Source organism: Suricata suricatta, chromosome 6, assembly GCF_006229205.1.
Source record: "Suricata suricatta isolate VVHF042 chromosome 6, meerkat_22Aug2017_6uvM2_HiC, whole genome shotgun sequence".
Taxonomy (NCBI): domain Eukaryota; kingdom Metazoa; phylum Chordata; class Mammalia; order Carnivora; family Herpestidae; genus Suricata; species Suricata suricatta.
In genome coordinates, this window is record NC_043705.1 from 50,615,821 (window position 1) to 50,621,820 (window position 6,000).

Genomic DNA, 6,000 nt, shown 5'->3' on the forward strand with positions numbered 1-6,000 from the left:
ATGAAGGTAAGGCAGAAATTACAGTGTCTTTTTAACAACCTAACCTTGGAAGTGACATACTCTATTACTACATTCTATTGGTCATACAGATCCACCCTGATAAAATGTGGGAGAGGTGCTGTGTAAAAGGGGCATGAGTACAAAAAAGCAAGAATCATTAGAGTCTATCTTGGAGACTACTAATAATTCAATAGAATAATTAACCTTGGTCCCAGATTGGCATTGAAGAGCCTGCTTTTTTTATAGGAAAAGAGCAAAAAGTTGTACATGAGATACTTCAATTTTCATGGAGCTACAAATACATTGTCTCTATTTTGTGACAAACAATTGTTATTTGCATTTTGTAATTTCCCTGGTACAAGGACATTTTCTTTCATTTATGTGTTATATGCAAAGAGTATCATTACTGGCAAAGTTTTTGCCGCATCTTATTTTCATGGATCTGAAAACGATCATTCCCACTGTTTCTTTTAAGAATTTGTGTATCCATCATGGAATTCTTGAACTTTCCCATGGATGTATTATTATTTTGTTGTTTTGTTTTTATGAGGTCCTTGTGTAAGGACTTTAGTCCTTTGTATATACTATACAAAGAAAATAGTGTGCTATTTTCTTAAAATATTTCAGTAGTATTTCTAAAGATCTATGGCATGCTATACTAACTTCTATAATACTACTTTGACTATGAGTCTCTACTTTAATCATAGTACTTATTTTAGGTATCATGAAGCCATCTTGTAATTAATGTATTTGGGGGGTTTTTTTGCTGTTTATTTTTAGAGTGCCTAAGATCTTAAAACCTCTTTTTTATAGCAATATTTTGATTTTTAAAATTTAATTTAACTTTTAAATGTTTTATTTTATTTCTGAGAGAAAGAAAGAGACAGAGCATGAGCGTGAGAAGGCAGGGAGAGAGGGAGAAACAGAATCTGAAGCAGGCTCCGGGTTTTGAGCTGTCAGCAGAGAGCCTGCCATGGGGCTCAAACCCACGGAGGGCCCCAAAAAGAATACCAACTATTAATTTATATACTAATTTACTTTAGTAATTTCAAATGGCTTAGAACAGACCACACTTCAGTCATTTGCACAATTTGAACAATTGGTAAGGAATGGGATTTTACAAGAGAGCGTGATCTACTTATTCTTTGTGGCAAAAAGTGCATAACATGTAATTTACCATCTTAACCATTTTTAAATGTATAGTTCAGTAGTGTTAAGTATATCCACATTGTTGTGAAACAGCTCTTTAGAACTTTCTCATGTTGAAAATCTGAAACTCTGTCCCATTAACCATTCCCCTCACCCTTCTCCCCACAGTCTCTAGTAAACAACCTTCCACTTTCTGTATAAATTTGACTGCTACTACATGGAATCATACAGTATTTGTCTTTTTGTTACTGGCTTATTTCATTTAGCGTAGATCCTCAAACTTCATCATGCTGTAGCATGTAGTAGGATTTACTTCCTTTTTAAGGCTAAAGAATATTCCATTGTATGTACACACTGCATTTTGTATATTCGTTCATCCCCTAGGTTGCTTCTACTTTTTGGCTATTGTGAATACTGCTGCTATGCACAGGAGGATGCAACTATCTCTGGGAGATCCTGCTTGCAATTCTTTTGGATATATATATATCCAGAAGTGGAATTGCTGGATCATGTGGTAATTCTGTTTTTAACTTTTTTGAGAAATCTCCATACTATTTTCCTTGGAACTTGTACTATCTTATAATCTTACCAATAATGTGCAAGTTTCAATTTATACACATTCTCACCAACATTTGTCATATATTTTTATGTATTATATATATTTACTACCATACATATTACCATAATGGATGTAAGGTAATATCACATTGTGGTTTTGATTTGCATTTCTCTGTGGTGATTGTAAAATTGTTTCATGTGCTTGTTGGCCATTTCTGTATCGTCTTTGGAGAAATGTCTCAGTTCTTTCCAGTTTTTTAAAGTTTATTTATTTATTTTGAGAGAAGCAGGGGAGGGGCAGAGGGAGAGGGAGAGAGAGAATCCCAAGCAAACCCCACACTCGGTGTGGAGCCCCACAGAGGCCTCATTCCCACAACCGTAAGATCATGACCTGAGCTGAAATCAAGGGTCCGACGCTTAACCAAATGAGCCACCCAGGCGTCCCTCCTTTGCCCATCTTTTAACAAGGTTATTTAATTTTTTGTTTTTGAATTGGAGTTCTTTATATATTCTGGATATTAACACCTCATCAGATATACAACTTGCAAAATTTCTACCTTTTTGCTCTGTGTTCTTTGGTTCATAGAAGTTTTTAGGTTTTCTGCAGCTCATTTGTCTATGTTTTCTTTTGTTGCCTGTGCTTTTTTTTTTTTTTTTGCATCATATCCTAGAAACCATTGCCAAATCCAAAGTCATAAGGTTTCTTCCCTGTGTTTTCTTCTAAGAGTTTTATAGTTTTCACTCTTATAATAGAATCATCAAATCTCAGAAATGTTCATTTCTTTATGTGGTATTAGGCTTCATTCTTTTGCATATGGATAGTCAGTTTTCCCAACATCCTTTGTTGAAGAGACTGTACTATTAAGTAGTCTTAGCAAAGTTGTTTATCATTTGACCATATACATGAAAGTTTGTTTCTGAGGTCTCTCTTCTAGTCCATTGGTCTGTTTGCTGGTTTTCTTTTTTAGACCCATCAACAAACAATACTGTCAGCATTTAGTATTAGAGCAACAAAGAATAATAAGTCAACAGTTAACACTGGAGGGTTTGAATATTCTCAGCATGAAATTAATTATCCTCTATTGGATAAAGGTAAGAGAGGTGCTGGAATAAGAGTATTTCACTGGTGGCTGACAATAGGAGAAAAAGCATTCACATTTTATAATTAGTTAATTGATTTAAAGATTATCACAGTACAAGATCTGAAGATGTTTTAACTCATTTAGTCGAGGCCCATAATTGTTCTGAAACAACTAAGCTAAGCTTTGGCTGCTGAATTAAGGGATCAGCTTTAATAGGCAATAGGTGTTCACCATGTGCCATGTGGGTAAGTTAAGACCTTTAGATTATGGCCTAACTTTCTCATATTTGTACAAAAAATGAAGAGTTTATATAATCCAGGAAGACTTTTAAGGACTCTGTTCTAATTACTCTGCCTGTATTTGTGGAATCCTTTGCCTATCGGCATTCTGGATCATAGTTATTTCTTCAGTGATTTCTTGAATCATACATGATATAGATATATGATTAGCCACATCAGCTATAATTTTATTGGGTGTGAGAAAATTTCCGAGATTTAAAAAAGTTATCTTTTTGCAGTACATTTTATGTAGGCACCTCCGTTAGCAAAGTAAATTTGCAGGAATTGTTTCACAGAGATGAAAGGAATGTCCTGATAATGATTTCAAAGTATCAGCGACAGGTTGGGACCTGGGAAATGACTTGGGATTTTTAGAAATTTTCATTATTTTAGTGCATCCTGGAAACCAAGGCAAAAAAAAAAAAAAAAAAAAAAAGCTTGCTTTTCCTAATGCCTTCCTCAATGCACTGTATACCTTCAAATTTGTCTTTTATTATCTTCTTCTACCCCCTGGCACAACCAGTCATTTTTACTTTAAGACAAAATTTCACTCTTGCTTCTTGGAAGTCTTTCTTAAATACCTTTAAAATTGTGCTCTGAGGGATCTTATGTTCTACAGTGAAGAGATTAATGGTAGATTTAGTGACTCCCATAGCAAGGAGAAAGCCACATTTGTTCGTCTGAAAGTTAGAAGGAGAAGAGGGGCGTTTTGGGGCTTAATGTCACCCTTACAGCAGCATCAATGGACTCGAGTGGATAATTGTCCTTCTGTTTCTTAGCCAGTAGTCTTTCAATTGTCATCGTATTTAAATATCCACAGGTATCCTTATCCATAGGCTCCCAATTTTTAGAGGGTAGAGTTTTTTAGTTATTTTTTTTAACTAGAGAGATACTCCTTTGCGTTTCAGCTTTTTTTTTTTTTTTTTACCTCCAAAGGCTCTGGAAATATCTAGCTGCACCCTGAATATTTTCTAGTTTGGCAATTTTATATTTCAATTTCTTTTTTATCATCAAATTTTCTTTCTCAGATTTGATCCCATTCATGAGAAGACAGACACATCTCCACTTTAGCTATGGTTTTACTCCAGCTTCTAGAATATTTACTAAAGTCTATTTTTCAAGCTTGTTTTATTTATAATTTGCACCTTTTCACAATCTTTCTCTTAAAATAATTGTCTCTGAAATTGCCTTATCTTGCCTTAAGTCAAGTTTGTAAGACGTTATGTAACTGAGTGCTTTAATTCTTCTCTTTCCTGTCTTTCTGTTTATTAAGGATTTTTCCTACCTGAGAGGCTATGTATTAGCTGAGCAGATCTGCAGTAGAGGAAATTAAATATATAACAAAATACTAACATGTATAACAAAACTCTGCCTGTATAGTGAAGGTGTAGGAAAATTCTTAATTATGTCCCCTAACTTGGCTTTAGACAAGAACTCAAATTCAACCTTCCGGTCTAGAAATTTTACAGTATCATTGTTCTTCCCCACAGAAAACCTTGAAAGAAGAATAACTTAGAAGATCAAGTAAAGCTAAGTAAAAAACACAATGCAAAGTGAGCGGTTTTCAAGAGATTAAAAAGTCTTTGAGAGAAACTGTCTTAGAATTTTTGGGGGGCCCTCGCATATCAGTTAAGGAAACTGACTACTGATTATTTGGTATTTTTGTTTCCTATTATTTTTAGAGCTTCTCTTAATGATATTAATGTAGAGATTCAGACATTTCCTCAGAAAAGTGCAAAAGTTAGAATTGCAGCACTTCTTTTTTTTTTCATTTTTAATTTTTTATTATTTTTTAAATTTTTTTCCATAATATTTTATTGTCAAATTGTTTTCCATACAACACCCAGTGCTCTTCCCCTTCGGTGCCCTCCACCATCACCACCGCCTCTTTTCCCCCCTCCCTCTTCCCCCTCAACCCTCAGTTCATTCTCAGCATTCAATAGTCTCTCAAGTTTTGCATCCCTCTCTCTCCCCAACTCTCTCTCCCTCCTCCGCTCCCCCTGGTCCTCCATTAGGTTTCTCCTGTTTTCCTGCTAGACCTATGAGTGCAAACATATGGTTTCTGTCCTTCTCTGCCTGGCTTACTTCGCTCAGCATGACACCCTCAAGGTCCATCCACTTTGCTACAAATGGCCATATGTCATTCCCTCTCATTGCCATGTAGCACTTCTTAAAGGAAATAGAATCCTTCAGCGCTTCGGGGCTTTTGAAGGGCTCTGGGTTTACGAAGCAGGCAAAAATTAGAAAGGGGCTCCACTCAATAACCCCACAATCCCTGAGGCTTGAATATGAACAAAACAAAGTGAGCTTCTTTCGCAAACTAATGAGAAAGGGGTTGCCCTCATGAAGGTTTGGTGGAGGACCCTAGACAATGTTTGACAAACCCTTTTTCACAAATGGATTTCTGATCTAACAGACCTCCAATCATTATTAGCCTTCAACACTGGCCTGCCTTGAGCTAGAAACTTCTTAGGCTTATGTTTCAATCTGTTCCCTTATTCATTCAAAAGAAAGAAACCAAGCCAGGACAAAACAAAAACACATGAAAGAATACTTTGTACATATACAAGAGCAGCAGCAAAAACAAGGTAAGCGGCAGGAGAATACACAGGTTCATGGCAAAAACATTTCTCAAATGGCACACCTCCAAAACAATGGCCTAATGATCTTGTATGAAGAGGTAGGTCTAATCATTCACTAAATGGTTTATCTCTAAACCAAACAGTGTAATTGCTCTGCACAACGATCTAGGCCTACACAAAGAGCTATTTGGTTACAAATCCTAGACTAATACAAACCGTTTTGGAATATGAACTCAATAAAACCAGCCAGAGGTCATATTGTTATTGAGACTGACTCACTGGAAAACACACCTGAAGAGTAAAGAGAATTCTGGCACAGAATGCCAGTGAGGGCACCGGGAATGCTGGAAT

The 6,000-nt window shown here is 35.9% G+C and overlaps 1 long non-coding RNA gene across 1 annotated transcript in view; it reads left to right on the plus strand.

Moving 5' to 3' along the window:
* Window positions 1–4,660, plus strand: part of LOC115293800 — a 49,523-nt gene extending 44,863 nt beyond the window's left edge. The window contains exon 4 of the long non-coding RNA XR_003909610.1: window positions 4,558–4,660. This is a non-coding gene — a long non-coding RNA (uncharacterized LOC115293800). The remainder of the gene's footprint in view (window positions 1–4,557) is intronic.
* Window positions 4,661–6,000: the final 1,340 nt, after the last annotated feature.